This window comes from Harpia harpyja, chromosome W, assembly GCF_026419915.1.
Source record: "Harpia harpyja isolate bHarHar1 chromosome W, bHarHar1 primary haplotype, whole genome shotgun sequence".
NCBI lineage: Eukaryota > Metazoa > Chordata > Aves > Accipitriformes > Accipitridae > Harpia > Harpia harpyja.
The window spans coordinates 27,989,772-28,013,114 of NC_068968.1; positions in this window are offsets into that span (position 1 = coordinate 27,989,772).

The following is a 23,343-nucleotide window of genomic DNA, read 5'->3' on the forward strand; positions in this document are numbered from 1 at the left end:
GACGAATAACAGGGAAAAGACAGAGGCGAGGGAAAGTGGGAAGTATTAGACACCGAGGGAAGAGAGATAACAGAGACTGGCGAGGGAAAGAGAGAGGCGAGATAAACCAGGGGAAATAGACTGGCGAGGGGGGAAGAGGGAAAAGAGAGGGTTGACTGGAGAGAGGGAAAAGAGAGATTTCATAGAGAAGAGGAAAGCCAGGGAACAGAGGCGAGAGAAACCAGGGAAAGAGACTGGCGAGAAAAAAGAGGGATAACAGAGTTGACGAATAACAGGGAAAAGAGAGAGGCGAGGGAAAACAAGGACAAGAGAGAGTTAATGGAAAAGAGGGAGGCGAGTGAAAGTGGGAAGAATTAGACACCGAGGGAAGAGAGGTAACAGATACTGGCGAGGGAAAGAGAGAGGCGAGAGAAACCAGGGGAAAGAGACTGGCGAGGGAAAAGAGGGATAACAGAGTTGACGAATAACAGGGAAAAGAGAGAGGCGAGGGAAAGTGGAAAAATTAGACCTAGAGGGAAGAGAGGTAAAAGAGAGAGGGGAGGGCAACGAGGGACAACAGAGAATTGAGGAATGAGAGGGGAAAGAGGGAGTCGGGTGAAAGTGGGAAGAATTGGAAACCGAGGGAAGAGAGGTAACAGAGACTGGCGAGGAAAAGGAAGGAAAGGTGACTGGCGAGGGAAAAGTTGGAAAAGAGAGAGTCATGGCAAAGCAGGGGAAAAGAGGCGAGGGAAAACAAGGACAAGAGAGTTAATGGAAAAGAAGGAGGTGACTGAAAGTGGGAAGAATTAGACACCGAGGGAAGAGAGGTAACAGAGACTGGCGAGGGAAAGAGAGAGGCGAGATAAACCAGGGGAAAGAGACTGGCGAGGGGGCGAAGAGGGATAACAGAGTTGACGAATAACAGGGAAAAGACAGAGGCGAGGGAAAGTGGGAAGTATTAGACACCGAGGGAAGAGAGATAACAGAGACTGGCGAGGGAAAGAGAGAGGCGAGATAAACCAGGGGAAATAGAGTGGCGAGGGGGGAAGAGGGAAAAGAGAGGGTTGACTGGAGACAGGGAAAAGAGAGATTTCATAGAGAAGAGGAAAGCCAGGGAACAGAGGCGAGAGAAACCAGGGAAAGAGACTGGCGAGAAAAAAGAGGGATAACAGAGTTGACGAATAACAGGGAAAAGAGAGAGGCGAGGGAAAACAAGGACAAGAGAGAGTTAATGGAAAAGAGGGAGGCGAGTGAAAGTGGGAAGAATTAGACACCGAGGGAAGAGAGGTAACAGATACTGGCGAGGGAAAGAGAGAGGCGAGATAAACCAGGGGAAAGAGACTGGCGAGGGGGGAAGAGGGAAGAGAGAGAGTTGACTGGAAATAGGGGAACGAGAGAGTTCATGGAAAAGAGGGAGTGGAGTGTAAGTGGGAGGAATTAGACACGGAGGGAATAGAGGTTAAAAGAGACTGGCGAGGGAAAGGAAGGAAAAGTGACTGGCGAGGGGAAAGAGGGAAAAGAGAGGGCTGACTGGAAATAGGGAAAAGAGAGATTTCATAGAAAAGAGGAAAGCCAGGGAACAGAGAGAGGCGAGAGAAATCAGGGGAAAGAGACTGGCGAGGGAAAAGAGGGATAACAGAGTTGACGAATAACAGGGAAAAGAGAGGGGCGAGGGAAAGTGGGAAGTATTAGACACCGACGGAAGAGAGATAACAGAGACTGGCGAGGGAAACGGGGGAAAAGTGACTGTCGAGGGGAAAGAGGGAAAAAGAGGGTTGAGGGAAAGCAGGGGAAAGAGACTATGGAGGGAAAGCAGAGGGAAAGAGACAGGCGAGGGAAAACAAGGACAAGAGAGAGTTAATGGAAAAGAGGGAGGCGAGTGCAAGTGGGAAGAATTAGACACCAAGGGAAGAGACGTAAAAGAGACTGGCGAGGGAAAGAGAGAGGCGAGATAAACCAGGGGAAAGAGATTGGCGAGGGAAAAGAGGGATAACAGAGTTGACGAATAACAGGGAAAAGAGAGGCGAGGGAAAGTGGAAAAATTAGACCTAGAGGGAAGAGAGGTAAAAGAGAGAGGGGAGGGACAACAGAGAATTGAGGAATGAGAGGGGAAAGAGGGAGTCGGGTGAAAGTGGGAAGAATTAGACACCGAGGGAAGAGAGGTAACAGACACTGGCGAGGGAAAGAGAGAGGCGAGATAAACCAGGGGAAAGAGACTGGCGAGGGGGGAAGAGGGAAAAGAGAGGGCTGACTGGAAATAGGGAAAAGAGAGATTTCATAGAAAAGAGGAAAGCCAGGGAACAGAGAGAGGCGAGATAAACCAGGGGAAAGAGACTGGCGAGGGAAAAGAGGGATAACAGAGTTGACGAATAACAGGGAAAAGAGAGAGGCGAGGGAAAGTGGAAAAATTAGACCTAGAGGGAAGAGAGGTAACAGAGACTGGCGAGGGAAAGAGAGAGGCGAGATAAACCAGGGGAAAGAGACTGGCGAGGGGGGAAGAGGGAAAAGAGAGGGCTGACTGGAAATAGGGAAAAGAGAGATTTCATAGAAAAGAGGAAAGCCAGGGAACAGAGAGAGGCGAGAGAAACCAGGGGAAAGAGACTGGCGAGGGAAAAGAGGGCTAACAGAGTTGACGAATAACAGGGAAAAGAGAGAGGCGAGGGAAAGTGGAAAAATTAGACCTAGAGGGAAGAGACGTAAAAGAGAGAGGGGAGGGACAACAGAGAATTGAGGAATGAGAGGGGAAAGAGGGAGTCGGGTGAAAGTGGGAAGAATTAGACACCGAGGGAAGAGAGGTAACAGAGACTGGCGAGGGAAAGAGAGAGGCGAGATAAACCAGGGGAAAGAGACTGGCGAGGGGGGAAGAGGGAAAAGAGAGGGTTGATTGGAAATAGGGAAAAGAGAGATTTCATAGAAAAGAGGAAAGCCAGGGAACAGAGAGAGGCGAGAGAAACCAGGGGAAAGAGACTGGCGAGGGAAAAGAGGGATAACAGAGTTGACGAATTACAGGGAAAGGAGAGAGGCGAGGGAAAAGAAGGACAAGAGAGAGTTCATGGAAAAGAGAGGGGCGAGGGAAAGTGGGAAGTATTAGACACCGAGGGAAGAGAGATAACAGAGACTGGCGAGGGAAAGGGGGGAAAAGTGCCTGTCGAGGGGAAAGAGGGAAAAGAGAGGGTTGAGGGAAAGCAGGGGAAAGAGACTATGGAGGGAAAGCAGAGGGAAAGAGACAGGCGAGGGAAAACAAGGACAAGAGAGAGTTAATGGAAAAGAGGGAGGCGAGTGCAAGTGGGAAAAATTAGACACCAAGGGAAGAGACATAAAAGTGACTGGCGAGGGAAAGAGAGAGGCGAGATAAACCAGGGGAAAGAGACTGGCGAGGGGGGAAGAGGGATAACAGAGTTGACGAATAACAGGGAAAAGACAGAGGCGAGGGAAAGTGGGAAGTATTAGACACCGAGGGAAGAGAGATAACAGAGACTGGCGAGGGAAAGAGAGAGGCGAGATAAACCAGGGGAAATAGACTGGCGAGGGGGGAAGAGGGAAAAGAGAGGGTTGACTGGAGACAGGGAAAAGAGAGATTTCATAGAAAAGAGGAAAGCCAGGGAACAGAGAGAGGCGAGAGAAACCAGGGGAAATAGACTGGCGAGGGAAAAGAGGGATAACAGAGTTGACGAATAACAGGGAAAAGAGAGGGGCGAAGGAAAGTGGGAAGTATTAGACACCGACAGAAGAGAGATAACAGAGACTGGCGAGGGAAACGGGGGAAAAGTGACAGTCGAGGGGAAAGAGGGAAAAGAGAGGGTTGAGGGAAAGCAGGGGAAAGAGACTATGGAGGGAAAGCAGAGGGAAAGAGACAGGCGAGGGAAAACAAGGACAAGAGAGAGTTAATGGAAAAGAGGGAGGCGAGTGCAAGTGGGAAGAATTAGACACCAAGGGAAGAGACGTAAAAGACTGGCGAGGGAAAGAGAGAGGCGAGATAAACCAGGGGAAAGAGACTGGCGAGGGGGGAAGAGGGATAACAGAGTTGACGAATAACAGGGAAAAGACAGAGGCGAGGGAAACTGGGAAGTATTAGACACCGAGGGAAGAGAGATAACAGAGACTGGCGAGCGAAAGGGGGGAAAAGTGCCTGTCGAGGGGAAAGAGGGAAAAGAGAGGGTTGAGGGAAAGCAGGGGAAAGAGACTATGGAGGGAAAGCAGAGGGAAAGAGACAGGCGAGGGAAAACAAGGACAAGAGAGAGTTAATGGAAAAGAAGGAGGCGAGTGTAAGTGGGAAGAATTAGACACCGAGGGAAGAGAGGTAACAGAGACTGGCGAGGGAAAGAGAGAGGCGAGATAAAGCAGGGGAAAGAGACTGGCGAGGGGAAAGAGGGAAAAGAGAGGGCTGACTGGAAATAGGGAAAAGAGAGATTTCATAGAAAAGAGGAAAGCCAGGGAACAGAGAGAGGCGAGAGAAACCAGGGGAAAGAGACTGGCGAGGGAAAAGAGGGATAACAGAGTTGACGAATAACAGGGAAAAGAGAGAGGCGAGTGAAACTGGAAAAATTAGACCTAGAGGGAAGAGAGGTAAAAGAGAGAGGGGAGGGACAACAGAGAATTGAGGAATGAGAGGGGAAAGAGGGAGTCGGGTGAAAGTGGGAAGAATTAGACACCGAGGGAAGAGAGGTAACAGACACTGGCAAGGGAAAATTTGGAAAAGAGAGAGTCATGGCAAAGCAGGAGAAAAGAGACAGGCGAGGGAAAACAAGGACAAGAGAGAGTTAATGGAAAAGAAGGAGGTGACTGAAAGTGGGAAGAATTAGACACCGAGGGAATAGAGGTAACAGAGACTGGCGAGGGAAAGAGAGAGGCGAGATAAAACAGGGGAAAGAGACTGGCGAGGGGGGAAGAGGGAAAAGAGAGGGTTGATTGGAAATAGGGAAAAGAGAGATTTCATAGAAAAGAGGAAAGCCAGGGAACAGAGAGAGGCGAGAGAAACCAGGGGAAAGAGACTGGCGAGGGAAAAGAGGGATAACAGAGTTGACGAATTACAGGGAAAGGAGAGAGGCAAGGGAAAAGAAGGACAAGAGAGAGTTCATGGAAAAGAGAGAGGCGAGGGAAAGTGGGAAGTATTAGACACCGAGGGAAGAGAGATAACAGAGACTGGCGAGGGAAACGGGGGAAAAGTGACAGTCGAGGGAAAACTTGGAAAAGAGAGAGTTGAGAAAAAACAAGGACAAGAGAGTTAATGGAAAAGAGGGAGGCGAGGGAAAGTGGGAAGTATTAGACACCGAGGGAAGAGAGATAACAGAGACTGGCGAGGGAAAGGGGGGAAAAGTGCCTGTCGAGGGGAAAGAGGGAAAAGAGAGGGTTGAGGCAAAGCAGGGGAAAGAGACTATGGAGGGAAAGCAGAGGGAAAGAGACAGGCGAGGGAAAACAAGGACAAGAGAGAGTTAATGGAAAAGAGGGAGGCGAGTGCAAGTGGGAAGAATTAGACACCAAGGGAAGAGACATAAAAGTGACTGGCGAGGGAAAGAGAGAGGCGAGATAAACCAGGGAAAGAGACTGGCGAGAAAAAAGAGGGATAACAGAGTTGACGAATAACAGGGAAAAGAGAGAGGCGAGGGAAAACAAGGACAAGAGAGAGTTAATGGAAAAGAGGGAGGCGAGTGAAAGTGGGAAGAATTAGACACCGAGGGAAGAGAGGTAACAGATACTGGCGAGGGAAAGAGAGAGGCGAGAGAAACCAGGGGAAAGAGACTGGCGAGGGAAAAGAGGGATAACAGAGTTGACGAATAACAGGGAAAAGAGAGAGGCGAGGGAAAGTGGAAAAATTAGACCTAGAGGGAAGAGAGGTAAAAGAGAGAGGGGAGGGCAACGAGGGACAACAGAGAATTGAGGAATGAGAGGGGAAAGAGGGAGTCGGGTGAAAGTGGGAAGAATTGGACACCGAGGGAAGAGAGGTAACAGAGACTGGCGAGGAAAAGGAAGGAAAGGTGACTGGCGAGGGAAAAGTTGGAAAAGAGAGAGTCATGGCAAAGCAGGGGAAAAGAGGCGAGGGAAAACAAGGACAAGAGAGTTAATGGAAAAGAAGGAGGTGACTGAAAGTGGGAAGAATTAGACACCGAGGGAAGAGAGGTAACAGAGACTGGCGAGGGAAAGAGAGAGGCGAGATAAACCAGGAGAAAGAGACTGGCGAGGGGGCGAAGAGGGATAACAGAGTTGACGAATAACAGGGAAAAGACAGAGGCGAGGGAAAGTGGGAAGTATTAGACACCGAGGGAAGAGAGATAACAGAGACTGGCGAGGGAAAGAGAGAGGCGAGATAAACCAGGGGAAATAGAGTGGCGAGGGGGGAAGAGGGAAAAGAGAGGGTTGACTGGAGACAGGGAAAAGAGAGATTTCATACAGAAGAGGAAAGCCAGGGAACAGAGGCGAGAGAAACCAGGGAAAGAGACTGGCGAGAAAAAAGAGGGATAACAGAGTTGACGAATAACAGGGAAAAGAGAGAGGCGAGGGAAAACAAGGACAAGAGAGAGTTAATGGAAAAGAGGGAGGCGAGTGAAAGTGGGAAGAATTAGACACCGAGGGAAGAGAGGTAACAGATACTGGCGAGGGAAAGAGAGAGGCGAGAGAAACCAGGGGAAAGAGACTGGCGAGGGAAAAGAGGGATAACAGAGTTGACGAATAACAGGGAAAAGAGAGAGGCGAGGGAAAGTGGAAAAATTAGACCTAGAGGGAAGAGAGGTAAAAGAGAGAGGGGAGGGCAAGGAGGGACAACAGAGAATTGAGGAATGAGAGGGGAAAGAGGGAGTCGGGTGAAAGTGGGAAGAATTGGACACCGAGGGAAGAGAGGTAACAGAGACTGGCGAGGAAAAGGAAGGAAAGGTGACTGGCGAGGGAAAAGTTGGAAAAGAGAGAGTCATGGCAAAGCAGGGGAAAAGAGGCGAGGGAAAACAAGGACAAGAGAGTTAATGGAAAAGAAGGAGGTGACTGAAAGTGGGAAGAATTAGACACCGAGGGAAGAGAGGTAACAGAGACTGGCGAGGGAAAGAGAGAGGCGAGATAAACCAGGGGAAAGAGACTGGCGAGGGGGCGAAGAGGGATAACAGAGTTGACGAATAACAGGGAAAAGACAGAGGCGAGGGAAAGTGGGAAGTATTAGACACCGAGGGAAGAGAGATAACAGAGACTGGCGAGGGAAAGAGAGAGGCGAGATAAACCAGGGGAAATAGAGTGGCGAGGGGGGAAGAGGGAAAAGAGAGGGTTGACTGGAGACAGGGAAAAGAGAGATTTCATAGAGAAGAGGAAAGCCAGGGAACAGAGGCGAGAGAAACCAGGGAAAGAGACTGGCGAGAAAAAAGAGGGATAACAGAGTTGACGAATAACAGGGAAAAGAGAGAGGCGAGGGAAAACAAGGACAAGAGAGAGTTAATGGAAAAGAGGGAGGCGAGTGAAAGTGGGAAGAATTAGACACCGAGGGAAGAGAGGTAACAGATACTGGCGAGGGAAAGAGAGAGGCGAGATAAACCAGGGGAAAGAGACTGGCGAGGGGGGAAGAGGGAAGAGAGAGAGTTGACTGGAAATAGGGGAACGAGAGAGTTCATGGAAAAGAGGGAGTGGAGTGTAAGTGGGAGGAATTAGACACGGAGGGAATAGAGGTTAAAAGAGACTGGCGAGGGAAAGGAAGGAAAAGTGACTGGCGAGGGGAAAGAGGGAAAAGAGAGGGCTGACTGGAAATAGGGAAAAGAGAGATTTCATAGAAAAGAGGAAAGCCAGGGAACAGAGAGAGGCGAGAGAAACCAGGGGAAAGAGACTGGCGAGGGAAAAGAGGGATAACAGAGTTGACGAATAACAGGGAAAAGAGAGGGGCGAGGGAAAGTGGGAAGTATTAGACACCGACGGAAGAGAGATAACAGAGACTGGCGAGGGAAACGGGGGAAAAGTGACTGTCGAGGGGAAAGAGGGAAAAAGAGGGTTGAGGGAAAGCAGGGGAAAGAGACTATGGAGGGAAAGCAGAGGGAAAGAGACAGGCGAGGGAAAACAAGGACAAGAGAGAGTTAATGGAAAAGAGGGAGGCGAGTGCAAGTGGGAAGAATTAGACACCAAGGGAAGAGACGTAAAAGAGACTGGCGAGGGAAAGAGAGAGGCGAGATAAACCAGGGGAAAGAGATTGGCGAGGGAAAAGAGGGATAACAGAGTTGACGAATAACAGGGAAAAGAGAGGCGAGGGAAAGTGGAAAAATTAGACCTAGAGGGAAGAGAGGTAAAAGAGAGAGGGGAGGGACAACAGAGAATTGAGGAATGAGAGGGGAAAGAGGGAGTCGGGTGAAAGTGGGAAGAATTAGACACCGAGGGAAGAGAGGTAACAGACACTGGCGAGGGAAAGAGAGAGGCGAGATAAACCAGGGGAAAGAGACTGGCGAGGGGGGAAGAGGGAAAAGAGAGGGCTGACTGGAAATAGGGAAAAGAGAGATTTCATAGAAAAGAGGAAAGCCAGGGAACAGAGAGAGGCGAGATAAACCAGGGGAAAGAGACTGGCGAGGGAAAAGAGGGATAACAGAGTTGACGAATAACAGGGAAAAGAGAGAGGCGAGGGAAAGTGGAAAAATTAGACCTAGAGGGAAGAGAGGTAACAGAGACTGGCGAGGGAAAGAGAGAGGCGAGATAAACCAGGGGAAAGAGACTGGCGAGGGGGGAAGAGGGAAAAGAGAGGGCTGACTGGAAATAGGGAAAAGAGAGATTTCATAGAAAAGAGGAAAGCCAGGGAACAGAGAGAGGCGAGAGAAACCAGGGGAAAGAGACTGGCGAGGGAAAAGGGGGATAACAGAGTTGACGAATAACAGGGAAAAGAGAGGGGCGAGGGAAAGTGGGAAGTATTAGACACCGAGGGAAGAGAGATAACAGAGACTGGCGAGGGAAACGGGGGAAAAGTGACAGTCGAGGGAAAACTTGGAAAAGAGAGAGTTGAGAAAAAACAAGGACAAGAGAGTTAATGGAAAAGAGGGAGGCGAGGGAAAGTGGGAAGTAATAGACACCGAGGGAAGAGAGATAACAGAGACTGGCGAGGGAAAGGGGGGAAAAGTGCCTGTCGAGGGGAAAGAGGGAAAAGAGAGGGTTGAGGGAAAGCAGGGGAAAGAGACTGACGAGAGAAATAAGAGGGAAAGAGACAGGCGAGGGAAAACAAGGACAAGAGAGAGTTAATGGAAAAGAGGGAGGCGAGTGCAAGTGGGAAGACTTAGACACCAAGGGAAGAGACGTAAAAGAGACTGGCGAGGGAAAGAGAGAGGCGAGATAAACCAGGGGAAAGAGACTGGCGAGGGAAAAGAGGGATAACAGAGTTGAGGAATAACAGGGAAAAGAGAGAGGCGAGGGAAAGTGGGAAGTAATAGACACCGAGGGAAGAGAGATAACAGAGACTGGCGAGGGAAAGGGGGGAAAAGTGCCTGTCGAGGGGAAAGAGGGAAAAGAGAGGGTTCAGGGAAAGCAGGGGAAAGAGACTATGGAGGGAAAGCAGAGGGAAAGAGACAGGCGAGGGAAAACAAGGACAAGAGAGAGTTAATGGAAAAGAGGGAGGCGAGTGCAAGTGGGAAGAATTAGACACCAAGGGAAGAGACATAAAAGTGACTGGCGAGGGAAAGAGAGAGGCGAGATAAACCAGGGAAAGAGACTGGCGAGAAAAAAGAGGGATAACAGAGTTGACGAATAACAGGGAAAAGAGAGAGGCGAGGGAAAACAAGGACAAGAGAGAGTTAATGGAAAAGAGGGAGGCGAGTGAAAGTGGGAAGAATTAGACACCGAGGGAAGAGAGGTAACAGATACTGGCGAGGGAAAGAGAGAGGCGAGAGAAACCAGGGGAAAGAGACTGGCGAGGGGGGAAGAGGGAAGAGAGAGAGTTGACTGGAAATAGGGGAACGAGAGAGTTCATGGAAAAGAGGGAGTGGAGTGTAAGTGTGAGGAATTAGACACGGAGGGAATAGAGGTTAAAAGAGACTGGCGAGGGAAAGGAAGGAAAAGTGACTGGCGAGGGGAAAGAGGGAAAAGAGAGGGCTGACTGGAAATAGGGAAAAGAGAGATTTCATAGAAAAGAGGAAAGCCAGGGAACAGAGAGAGGCGAGAGAAACCAGGGGAAAGAGACTGGCGAGGGAAAAGAGGGATAACAGAGTTGACGAATAACAGGGAAAAGAGAGAGGCGAGGGAAAGTGGAAAAATTAGACCTAGAGGGAAGAGAGGTAAAAGAGAGAGGGGAGGGCAACGAGGGACAACAGAGAATTGAGGAATGAGAGGGGAAAGAGGGAGTCGGGTGAAAGTGGGAAGAATTGGACACCGAGGGAAGAGAGGTAACAGAGACTGGCGAGGAAAAGGAAGGAAAGGTGACTGGCGAGGGAAAAGTTGGAAAAGAGAGAGTCATGGCAAAGCAGGGGAAAAGAGGCGAGGGAAAACAAGGACAAGAGAGTTAATGGAAAAGAAGGAGGTGAGTGAAAGTGGGAAGAATTAGACACCGAGGGAAGAGAGGTAACAGAGACTGGCGAGGGAAACGGGGGAAAAGTGACAGTCGAGGGAAAACTTGGAAAAGAGAGAGTTGAGAAAAAACAAGGACAAGAGAGTTAATGGAAAAGAGGGAGGCGAGGGAAAGTGGGAAGTAATAGACACCGAGGGAAGAGAGATAACAGAGACTGGCGAGGGAAAGGGGGGAAAAGTGCCTGTCGAGGGGAAAGAGGGAAAAGAGAGGGTTGAGGGAAAGCAGGGGAAAGAGACTGACGAGAGAAATAAGAGGGAAAGAGACAGGCGAGGGAAAACAAGGACAAGAGAGAGTTAATGGAAAAGAGGGAGGCGAGTGCAAGTGGGAAGACTTAGACACCAAGGGAAGAGACGTAAAAGAGACTGGCGAGGGAAAGAGAGAGGCGAGATAAACCAGGGGAAAGAGACTGGCGAGGGAAAAGAAGGATAACAGAGTTGAGGAATAACAGGGAAAAGAGAGAGGCGAGGGAAAGTGGGAAGTATTAGACACCGAGGGAAGAGAGATAACAGAGACTGGCGAGGGAAAGGGGGGAAAAGTGCCTGTCGAGGGGAAAGAGGGAAAAGAGAGGGTTGAGGCAAAGCAGGGGAAAGAGACTATGGAGGGAAAGCAGAGGGAAAGAGACAGGCGAGGGAAAACAAGGACAAGAGAGAGTTAATGGAAAAGAAGGAGGCGAGTGTAAGTGGGAAGAATTAGACACCGAGGGAAGAGAGGTAACAGAGACTGGCGAGGGAAAGAGAGAGGCGAGATAAACCAGGGGAAAGAGACTGGCGAGGGGAAAGAGGGAAAAGAGAGGGCTGACTGGAAATAGGGAAAAGAGAGATTTCATAGAAAAGAGGAAAGCCAGGGAACAGAGAGAGGCGAGAGAAACCAGGGGAAAGATACTGGCGAGGGAAAAGAGGGATAACAGAGTTGACGAATAGCAGGGAAAAGAGAGAGGCGAGTGAAAGTGGAAAAATTAGACCTAGAGGGAAGAGAGGTAAAAGAGAGAGGGGAGGGTAACGAGGGACAACAGATTATTGAGGAATGAGAGGGGAAAGAGGGAGTCGGGTGAAAGTGGGAAGAATTGGACACCGAGGGACGACAGGTAACAGACACTGGCGAGGGAAAGAGAGAGGCGAGATAAACCAGGGGAAAGAGACTGGCGAGGGGGGAAGAGGGAAAAGAGAGGGTTGATTGGAAATAGGGAAAAGAGAGATTTCATAGAAAAGAGGAAAGCCAGGGAACAGAGAGAGGCGAGAGAAACCAGGGGAAAGAGACTGGCGAGGGAAAAGAGGGATAACAGAGTTGACGAATTACAGGGAAAGGAGAGAGGCGAGGGAAAAGAAGGACAAGAGAGAGTTCATGGAAAAGAGAGAGGCGAGGGAAAGTGGGAAGTATTAGACACCGACGGAAGAGAGGTAACAGAGACTGGCGAGGGAAAGGGGGGAAAAGTGACTGTCGAGGGGAAAGAGGGAAAAGAGGGTTGAGGGAAAGCAGGGGAAAGAGACTATGGAGGGAAAGCAGAGGGAAAGAGACAGGCGAGGGAAAACAAGGACAAGAGAGAGTTAATGGAAAAGAGGGAGGCGAGTGCAAGTGGGAAGAATTAGACACCAAGGGAAGAGACATAAAAGAGACTGGCGAGGGAAAGAGAGAGGCGAGATAAACCAGGGGAAAGAGACTGGCGAGGGGGGAAGAGGGATAACAGAGTTGACGAATAACAGGGAAAAGACAGAGGCGAGGGAAAGTGGGAAGTATTAGACACCGAGGGAAGAGAGATAACAGAGACTGGCGAGGGAAAGAGAGAGGCGAGATAAACCAGGGGAAATAGACTGGCGAGGGGGGAAGAGGGAAAAGAGAGGGTTGACTGGAGACAGGGAAAAGAGAGATTTCATAGAAAAGAGGAAAGCCAGGGAACAGAGAGAGGCGAGAGAAACCAGGGGAAAGAGACTGGCGAGGGAAAAGAGGGATAACAGAGTTGACGAATTACAGGGAAAGGAGAGAGGCGAGGGAAAAGAAGGACAAGAGAGAGTTCATGGAAAAGAGAGAGGCGAGGGAAAGTGGGAAGTATTAGACACCGAGGGAAGAGAGATAACAGAGACTGGCGAGGGAAACGGGGGAAAAGTGACAGTCGAGGGAAAACTTGGAAAATAGAGAGTTGAGAAAAAACAAGGACAAGAGAGTTAATGGAAAAGAGGGAGGCGAGTGCAAGTGGGAAGTATTAGACACCGAGGGAAGAGAGATAACAGAGACTGGCGAGGGAAAGGGGGGAAAAGTGCCTGTCGAGGGGAAAGAGGGAAAAGAGAGGGTTCAGGGAAAGCAGGGGAAAGAGACTATGGAGGGAAAGCAGAGGGAAAGAGACAGGCGAGGGAAAACAAGGACAAGAGAGAGTTAATGGAAAAGAGGGAGGCGAGTGCAAGTGGGAAGAATTAGACACCAAGGGAAGAGACATAAAAGTGACTGGCGAGGGAAAGAGAGAGGCGAGATAAACCAGGGAAAGAGACTGGCGAGAAAAAAGAGGGATAACAGAGTTGACGAATAACAGGGAAAAGAGAGAGGCGAGGGAAAACAAGGACAAGAGAGAGTTAATGGAAAAGAGGGAGGCGAGTGAAAGTGGGAAGAATTAGACACCGAGGGAAGAGAGGTAACAGATACTGGCGAGGGAAAGAGAGAGGCGAGATAAACCAGGGGAAAGAGACTGGCGAGGGGGGAAGAGGGAAGAGAGAGAGTTGACTGGAAATAGGGGAACGAGAGAGTTCATGGAAAAGAGGGAGTGGAGTGTAAGTGTGAGGAATTAGACACGGAGGGAATAGAGGTTAAAAGAGACTGGCGAGGGAAAGGAAGGAAAAGTGACTGGCGAGGGGAAAGAGGGAAAAGAGAGGGCTGACTGGAAATAGGGAAAAGAGAGATTTCATAGAAAAGAGGAAAGCCAGGGAACAGAGAGAGGCGAGAGAAACCAGGGGAAAGAGACTGGCGAGGGAAAAGAGGGATAACAGAGTTGACGAATAACAGGGAAAAGAGAGAGGCGAGGGAAAGTGGAAAAATTAGACCTAGAGGGAAGAGAGGTAAAAGAGAGAGGGGAGGGCAACGAGGGACAACAGAGAATTGAGGAATGAGAGGGGAAAGAGGGAGTCGGGTGAAAGTGGGAAGAATTGGACACCGAGGGAAGAGAGGTAACAGAGACTGGCGAGGAAAAGGAAGGAAAGGTGACTGGCGAGGGAAAAGTTGGAAAAGAGAGAGTCATGGCAAAGCAGGGGAAAAGAGGCGAGGGAAAACAAGGACAAGAGAGTTAATGGAAAAGAAGGAGGTGAGTGAAAGTGGGAAGAATTAGACACCGAGGGAAGAGAGGTAACAGAGACTGGCGAGGGAAACGGGGGAAAAGTGACAGTCGAGGGAAAACTTGGAAAAGAGAGAGTTGAGAAAAAACAAGGACAAGAGAGTTAATGGAAAAGAGGGAGGCGAGGGAAAGTGGGAAGTAATAGACACCGAGGGAAGAGAGATAACAGAGACTGGCGAGGGAAAGGGGGGAAAAGTGCCTGTCGAGGGGAAAGAGGGAAAAGAGAGGGTTGAGGGAAAGCAGGGGAAAGAGACTGACGAGAGAAATAAGAGGGAAAGAGACAGGCGAGGGAAAACAAGGACAAGAGAGAGTTAATGGAAAAGAGGGAGGCGAGTGCAAGTGGGAAGACTTAGACACCAAGGGAAGAGACGTAAAAGAGACTGGCGAGGGAAAGAGAGAGGCGAGATAAACCAGGGGAAAGAGACTGGCGAGGGAAAAGAAGGATAACAGAGTTGAGGAATAACAGGGAAAAGAGAGAGGCGAGGGAAAGTGGGAAGTATTAGACACCGAGGGAAGAGAGATAACAGAGACTGGCGAGGGAAAGGGGGGAAAAGTGCCTGTCGAGGGGAAAGAGGGAAAAGAGAGGGTTGAGGCAAAGCAGGGGAAAGAGACTATGGAGGGAAAGCAGAGGGAAAGAGACAGGCGAGGGAAAACAAGGACAAGAGAGAGTTAATGGAAAAGAAGGAGGCGAGTGTAAGTGGGAAGAATTAGACACCGAGGGAAGAGAGGTAACAGAGACTGGCGAGGGAAAGAGAGAGGCGAGATAAACCAGGGGAAAGAGACTGGCGAGGGGAAAGAGGGAAAAGAGAGGGCTGACTGGAAATAGGGAAAAGAGAGATTTCATAGAAAAGAGGAAAGCCAGGGAACAGAGAGAGGCGAGAGAAACCAGGGGAAAGAGACTGGCGAGGGAAAAGAGGGATAACAGAGTTGACGAATAGCAGGGAAAAGAGAGAGGCGAGTGAAAGTGGAAAAATTAGACCTAGAGGGAAGAGAGGTAAAAGAGAGAGGGGAGGGTAACGAGGGACAACAGATTATTGAGGAATGAGAGGGGAAAGAGGGAGTCGGGTGAAAGTGGGAAGAATTGGACACCGAGGGACGACAGGTAACAGACACTGGCGAGGGAAAGAGAGAGGCGAGATAAACCAGGGGAAAGAGACTGGCGAGGGGGGAAGAGGGAAAAGAGAGGGTTGATTGGAAATAGGGAAAAGAGAGATTTCATAGAAAAGAGGAAAGCCAGGGAACAGAGAGAGGCGAGAGAAACCAGGGGAAAGAGACTGGCGAGGGAAAAGAGGGATAACAGAGTTGACGAATTACAGGGAAAGGAGAGAGGCGAGGGAAAAGAAGGACAAGAGAGAGTTCATGGAAAAGAGAGAGGCGAGGGAAAGTGGGAAGTATTAGACACCGACGGAAGAGAGGTAACAGAGACTGGCGAGGGAAAGGGGGGAAAAGTGACTGTCGAGGGGAAAGAGGGAAAAGAGGGTTGAGGGAAAGCAGGGGAAAGAGACTATGGAGGGAAAGCAGAGGGAAAGAGACAGGCGAGGGAAAACAAGGACAAGAGAGAGTTAATGGAAAAGAGGGAGGCGAGTGCAAGTGGGAAGAATTAGACACCAAGGGAAGAGACATAAAAGAGACTGGCGAGGGAAAGAGAGAGGCGAGATAAACCAGGGGAAAGAGACTGGCGAGGGGGGAAGAGGGATAACAGAGTTGACGAATAACAGGGAAAAGACAGAGGCGAGGGAAAGTGGGAAGTATTAGACACCGAGGGAAGAGAGATAACAGAGACTGGCGAGGGAAAGAGAGAGGCGAGATAAACCAGGGGAAATAGACTGGCGAGGGGGGAAGAGGGAAAAGAGAGGGTTGACTGGAGACAGGGAAAAGAGAGATTTCATAGAAAAGAGGAAAGCCAGGGAACAGAGAGAGGCGAGAGAAACCAGGGGAAAGAGACTGGCGAGGGAAAAGAGGGATAACAGAGTTGACGAATTACAGGGAAAGGAGAGAGGCGAGGGAAAAGAAGGACAAGAGAGAGTTCATGGAAAAGAGAGAGGCGAGGGAAAGTGGGAAGTATTAGACACCGAGGGAAGAGAGATAACAGAGACTGGCGAGGGAAACGGGGGAAAAGTGACAGTCGAGGGAAAACTTGGAAAATAGAGAGTTGAGAAAAAACAAGGACAAGAGAGTTAATGGAAAAGAGGGAGGCGAGGGAAAGTGGGAAGTATTAGACACCGAGGGAAGAGAGATAACAGAGACTGGCGAGGGAAAGGGGGGAAAAGTGCCTGTCGAGGGGAAAGAGGGAAAAGAGAGGGTTGAGGCAAAGCAGGGGAAAGAGACTATGGAGGGAAAGCAGAGGGAAAGAGACAGGCGAGGGAAAACAAGGACAAGAGAGAGTTAATGGAAAAGAGGGAGGCGAGTGCAAGTGGGAAGAATTAGACACCAAGGGAAGAGACGTAAAAGAGACTGGCGAGGGAAAGAGAGAGGCGAGATAAACCAGGGGAAAGAGACTGGCGAGGGGGCGAAGAGGGATAACAGAGTTGACGAATAACAGGGAAAAGACAGAGGCGAGGGAAAGTGGGAAGTATTAGACACCGAGGGAAGAGAGATAACAGAGACTGGCGAGGGAAAGAGAGAGGCGAGATAAACCAGGGGAAATAGAGTGGCGAGGGGGGAAGAGGGAAAAGAGAGGGTTGACTGGAGAGAGGGAAAAGAGAGATTTCATAGAGAAGAGGAAAGCCAGGGAACAGAGGCGAGAGAAACCAGGGAAAGAGACTGGCGAGAAAAAAGAGGGATAACAGAGTTGACGAATAACAGGGAAAAGAGAGAGGCGAGGGAAAACAAGGACAAGAGAGAGTTAATGGAAAAGAGGGAGGCGAGTGCAAGTGGGAAGAATTAGACACCAAGGGAAGAGACGTAAAAGAGACTGGCGAGGGAAAGAGAGAGGCGAGATAAACCAGGGGAAAGAGACTGGCGAGGGGGGAAGAGGGATAACAGAGTTGACGAATAACAGGGAAAAGACAGAGGCGAGGGAAACTGGGAAGTATTAGACACCGAGGGAAGAGAGATAACAGAGACTGGCGAGGGAAAGGGGGGATAAGTGCCTGTCGAGGGGAAAGAGGGAAAAGAGAGGGTTGAGGGAAAGCAGGGGAAAGAGACTATGGAGGGAAAGCAGAGGGAAAGAGACAGGCGAGGGAAAACAAGGACAAGAGAGAGTTAATGGAAAAGAAGGAGGCGAGTGTAAGTGGGAAGAATTAGACACCGAGGGAAGAGAGGTAACAGAGACTGGGGAGGGAAAGAGAGAGGCGAGATAAAGCAGGGGAAAGAGACTGGCGAGGGGAAAGAGGGAAAAGAGAGGGCTGACTGGAAATAGGGAAAAGAGAGATTTCATAGAAAAGAGGAAAGCCAGGGAACAGAGAGAGGCGAGAGAAACCAGGGGAAAGAGACTGGCGAGGGAAAAGAGGGATAACAGAGTTGACGAATAACAGGGAAAAGAGAGAGGCGAGTGAAAGTGGAAAAATTAGACCTAGAGGGAAGAGAGGTAAAAGAGAGAGGGGAGGGACAACAGAGAATTGAGGAATGAGAGGGGAAAGAGGGAGTCGGGTGAAAGTGGGAAGAATTAGACACCGAGGGAAGAGAGGTAACAGACACTGGCGAGGGAAAATTTGGAAAAGAGAGAGTCATGGCAAAGCAGGAGAAAAGAGACAGGCGAGGGAAAACAAGGACAAGAGAGAGTTAATGGAAAAGAAGGAGGTGACTGAAAGTGGGAAGAATTAGACACCGAGGGAATAGAGGTAACAGAGACTGGCGAGGGAAAGAGAGAGGCGAGATAAAACAGGGGAAAGAGACTGGCGAGGGGGGAAGAGGGAAAAGAGAGGGTTGATTGGAAATAGGGAAAAGAGAGATTTCATAGAAAAGAGGAAAGCCAGGGAACAGAGAGAGGCGAGAGAAACCAGGGGAAAGAGACTGGCGAGGGAAAAGAGGGATAACAGAGTTGACGAATTACAGGGAAAGGAGAGAGGCGAGGGAAAAGAAGGACAAGAGAGAGTTCATGGAAAAGAGAGAGGCGAGGGAAAGTGGGAAGTATTAGACACCGAGGGAAGAGAGATAACAGAGACTGGCGAGGGAAACGGGGGAAAAGTGACAGTCGAGGGAAAACTTGGAAAAGAGAGAGTTGAGAAAAAACAAGGACAAGAGAGTTAATGGAAAAGAGGGAGGCGAGGGAAAGTGGGAAGTATTAGACACCGAGGGAAGAGAGATAACAGAGACTGGCGAGGGAAAGGGGGGAAAAGTGCCTGTCGAGGGGAAAGAGGGAAAAGAGAGGGTTGAGGCAAAGCAGGGGAAAGAGACTATGGAGGGAAAGCAGAGGGAAAGAGACAGGCGAGGGAAAACAAGGACAAGAGAGAGTTAATGGAAAAGAGGGAGGCGAGTGCAAGTGGGAAGAATTAGACACCAAGGGAAGAGACATAAAAGTGACTGGCGAGGGAAAGAGAGAGGCGAGATAAACCAGGGAAAGAGACTGGCGAGAAAAAAGAGGGATAACAGAGTTGACGAATAACAGGGAAAAGAGAGAGGCGAGGGAAAACAAGGACAAGAGAGAGTTAATGGAAAAGAGGGAGGCGAGTGAAAGTGGGAAGAATTAGACACCGAGGGAAGAGAGGTAACAGATACTGGCGAGGGAAAGAGAGAGGCGAGAGAAACCAGGGGAAAGAGACTGGCAAGGGGGGAAGAGGGAAGAGAGAGAGTTGACTGGATATAGGGGAACGAGAGAGTTCATGGAAAAGAGGGAGTGGAGTGTAAGTGTGAGGAATTAGACACGGAGGGAATAGAGGTTAAAAGAGACTGGCGAGGGAAAGGAAGGAAAAGTGACTGGCGAGGGGAAAGAGGGAAAAGAGAGGGCTGACTGGAAATAGGGAAAAGAGAGATTTCATAGAAAAGAGGAAAGCCAGGGAACAGAGAGAGGCGAGAGAAACCAGGGGAAAGAGACTGGCGAGGGAAAAGAGGGATAACAGAGTTGACGAATAACAGGGAAAAGAGAGAGGCGAGGGAAAGTGGAAAAATTAGACCTAGAGGGAAGAGAGGTAAAAGAGAGAGGGGAGGGCAACGAGGGACAACAGAGAATTGAGGAATGAGAGGGGAAAGAGGGAGTCGGGTGAAAGTGGGAAGAATTGGACACCGAGGGAAGAGAGGTAACAGAGACTGGCGAGGAAAAGGAAGGAAAGGTGACTGGCGAGGGAAAAGTTGGAAAAGAGAGAGTCATGGCAAAGCAGGGGAAAAGAGGCGAGGGAAAACAAGGACAAGAGAGTTAATGGAAAAGAAGGAGGTGAGTGAAAGTGGGAAGAATTAGACACCGAGGGAAGAGAGGTAACAGAGACTGGCGAGGGAAAGAGAGAGGCGAGATAAACCAGGGGAAAGAGACTGGCGAGGGGGGAAGAGGGAAAAGAGAGGGTTGATTGGAAATAGGGAAAAGAGAGATTTCATAGAAAAGAAGAAAGCCAGGGAACAGAGAGAGGCGAGAGAAACCAGGGGAAAGAGACTGGCGAGGGAAAAGGGGGATAACAGAGTTGACGAATAACAGGGAAAAGAGAGGGGCGAGGGAAAGTGGGAAGTATTAGACACCGAGGGAAGAGAGATAACAGAGACTGGCGAGGGAAAGGGGGGAAAAGTGACAGTCGAGGGAAAACTTGGAAAAGAGAGAGTTGAGAAAAAACAAGGACAAGAGAGTTAATGGAAAAGAGGGAGGCGAGGGAAAGTGGGAAGTAATAGACACCGAGGGAAGAGAGATAACAGAGACTGGCGAGGGAAAGGGGGGAAAAGTGCCTGTCGAGGGGAAAGAGGGAAAAGAGAGGGTTGAGGGAAAGCAGGGGAAAGAGACTGACGAGAGAAATAAGAGGGAAAGAGACAGGCGAGGGAAAACAAGGACAAGAGAGAGTTAATGGAAAAGAGGGAGGCGAGTGCAAGTGGGAAGACTTAGACACCAAGGGAAGAGACGTAAAAGAGACTGGCGAGGGAAAGAGAGAGGCGAGATAAACCAGGGGAAAGAGACTGGCGAGGGAAAAGAGGGATAACAGAGTTGAGGAATAACAGGGAAAAGAGAGAGGCGAGGGAAAGTGGGAAGTATTAGACACCGAGGGAAGAGAGATAACAGAGACTGGCGAGGGAAAGGGGGGAAAAGTGCCTGTCGAGGGGAAAGAGGGAAAAGAGAGGGTTCAGGGAAAGCAGGGGAAAGAGACTATGGAGGGAAAGCAGAGGGAAAGAGACAGGCGAGGGAAAACAAGGACAAGAGAGAGTTAATGGAAAAGAGGGAGGCGAGTGCAAGTGGGAAGAATTAGACACCAAGGGAAGAGACATAAAAGTGACTGGCGAGGGAAAGAGAGAGGCGAGATAAACCAGGAAAAGAGACTGGCGAGAAAAAAGAGGGATAACAGAGTTGACGAATAACAGGGAAAAGAGAGAGGCGAGGGAAAACAAGGACAAGAGAGAGTTAATGGAAAAGAGGGAGGCGAGTGAAAGTGGGAAGAATTAGACACCGAGGGAAGAGAGGTAACAGATACTGGCGAGGGAAAGAGAGAGGCGAGATAAACCAGGGGAAAGAGACTGGCGAGGGGGGAAGAGGGAAGAGAGAGAGTTGACTGGAAATAGGGGAACGAGAGAGTTCATGGAAAAGAGGGAGTGGAGTGTAAGTGTGAGGAATTAGACACGGAGGGAATAGAGGTTAAAAGAGACTGGCGAGGGAAAGGAAGGAAAAGTGACTGGCGAGGGGAAAGAGGGAAAAGAGAGGGCTGACTGGAAATAGGGAAAAGAGAGATTTCATAGAAAAGAGGAAAGCCAGGGAACAGAGAGAGGCGAGAGAAACCAGGGGAAAGAGACTGGCGAGGGAAAAGAGGGATAACAGAGTTGACGAATAACAGGGAAAAGAGAGAGGCGAGGGAAAGTGGAAAAATTAGACCTAGAGGGAAGAGAGGTAAAAGAGAGAGGGGAGGGCAACGAGGGACAACAGAGAATTGAGGAATGAGAGGGGAAAGAGGGAGTCGGGTGAAAGTGGGAAGAATTGGACACCGAGGGAAGAGAGGTAACAGAGACTGGCGAGGAAAAGGAAGGAAAGGTGACTGGCGAGGGAAAAGTTGGAAAAGAGAGAGTCATGGCAAAGCAGGGGAAAAGAGGCGAGGGAAAACAAGGACAAGAGAGTTAATGGAAAAGAAGGAGGTGAGTGAAAGTGGGAAGAATTAGACACCGAGGGAAGAGAGGTAACAGAGACTGTCGAGGGAAACGGGGGAAAAGTGACAGTCGAGGGAAAACTTGGAAAAGAGAGAGTTGAGAAAAAACAAGGACAAGAGAGTTAATGGAAAAGAGGGAGGCGAGGGAAAGTGGGAAGTAATAGACACCGAGGGAAGAGAGATAACAGAGACTGGCGAGGGAAAGGGGGGAAAAGTGCCTGTCGAGGGGAAAGAGGGAAAAGAGAGGGTTGAGGGAAAGCAGGGGAAAGAGACTGACGAGAGAAATAAGAGGGAAAGAGACAGGCGAGGGAAAACAAGGACAAGAGAGAGTTAATGGAAAAGAGGGAGGCGAGTGCAAGTGGGAAGACTTAGACACCAAGGGAAGAGACGTAAAAGAGACTGGCGAGGGAAAGAGAGAGGCGAGATAAACCAGGGGAAAGAGACTGGCGAGGGAAAAGAGGGATAACAGAGTTGACGAATAACAGGGAAAAGAGAGAGGCGAGGGAAAGTGGGAAGTATTAGACACCGAGGGAAGAGAGATAACAGAGACTGGCGAGGAAAAGGGGGGAAAAGTGCCTGTCGAGGGGAAAGAGGGAAAAGAGAGGGTTGAGGCAAAGCAGGGGAAAGAGACTATGGAGGGAAAGCAGAGGGAAAGAGACAGGCGAGGGAAAACAAGGACAAGAGAGAGTTAATGGAAAAGAAGGAGGCGAGTGTAAGTGGGAAGAATTAGACACCGAGGGAAGAGAGGTAACAGAGACTGGCGAGGGAAAGAGAGAGGCGAGATAAACCAGGGGAAAGAGACTGGCGAGGGGGGAATAGGGAAAAGAGAGGGCTGACTGGAAATAGGGAAAAGAGAGATTTCATAGAAAAGAGGAAAGCCAGGGAACAGAGAGAGGCGAGAGAAACCAGGGGAAAGAGACTGGCGAGGGAAAAGAGGGATAACAGAGTTGACGAATAGCAGGGAAAAGAGAGAGGCGAGTGAAAGTGGAAAAATTAGACCTAGAGGGAAGAGAGGTAAAAGAGAGAGGGGAGGGTAACGAGGGACAACAGATTATTGAGGAATGAGAGGGGAAAGAGGGAGTCGGGTGAAAGTGGGAAGAATTGGACACCGAGGGACGACAGGTAACAGACACTGGCGAGGGAAAGAGAGAGGCGAGATAAACCAGGGGAAAGAGACTGGCGAGGGGGGAAGAGGGAAAAGAGAGGGTTGATTGGAAATAGGGAAAAGAGAGATTTCATAGAAAAGAGGAAAGCCAGGGAACAGAGAGAGGCGAGAGAAACCAGGGGAAAGAGACTGGCGAGGGAAAAGAGGGATAACAGAGTTGACGAATTACAGGGAAAGGAGAGAGGCGAGGGAAAAGAAGGACAAGAGAGAGTTCATGGAAAAGAGAGAGGCGAGGGAAAGTGGGAAGTATTAGACACCGACGGAAGAGAGATAACAGAGACTGGCGAGGGAAAGAGAGAGGCGAGATAAACCAGGGGAAATAGACTGGCGAGGGGGGAAGAGGGAAAAGAGAGGGTTGACTGGAGACAGGGAAAAGAGAGATTTCATAGAAAAGAGGAAAGCCAGGGAACAGAGAGAGGCGAGAGAAACCAGGGGAAAGAGACTGGCGAGGGAAAAGAGGGATAACAGAGTTGACGAATTACAGGGAAAGGAGAGAGGCGAGGGAAAAGAAGGACAAGAGAGAGTTCATGGAAAAGAGAGAGGCGAGGGAAAGTGGGAAGTATTAGACACCGAGGGAAGAGAGATAACAGAGACTGGCGAGGGAAACGGGGGAAAAGTGACAGTCGAGGGAAAACTTGGAAAATAGAGAGTTGAGAAAAAACAAGGACAAGAGAGTTAATGGAAAAGAGGGAGGCGAGTGCAAGTGGGAAGTATTAGACACCGAGGGAAGAGAGATAACAGAGACTGGCGAGGGAAAGGGGGGAAAAGTGCCTGTCGAGGGGAAAGAGGGAAAAGAGAGGGTTGAGGCAAAGCAGGGGAAAGAGACTATGGAGGGAAAGCAGAGGGAAAGAGACAGGCGAGGGAAAACAAGGACAAGAGAGAGTTAATGGAAAAGAGGGAGGCGAGTGCAAGTGGGAAGAATTAGACACCAAGGGAAGAGACGTAAAAGAGACTGGCGAGGGAAAGAGAGAGGCGAGATAAACCAGGGGAAAGAGACTGGCGAGGGGGCGAAGAGGGATAACAGAGTTGACGAATAACAGGGAAAAGACAGAGGCGAGGGAAAGTGGGAAGTATTAGACACCGAGGGAAGAGAGATAACAGAGACTGGCGAGGGAAAGAGAGAGGCGAGATAAACCAGGGGAAATAGAGTGGCGAGGGGGGAAGAGGGAAAAGAGAGGGT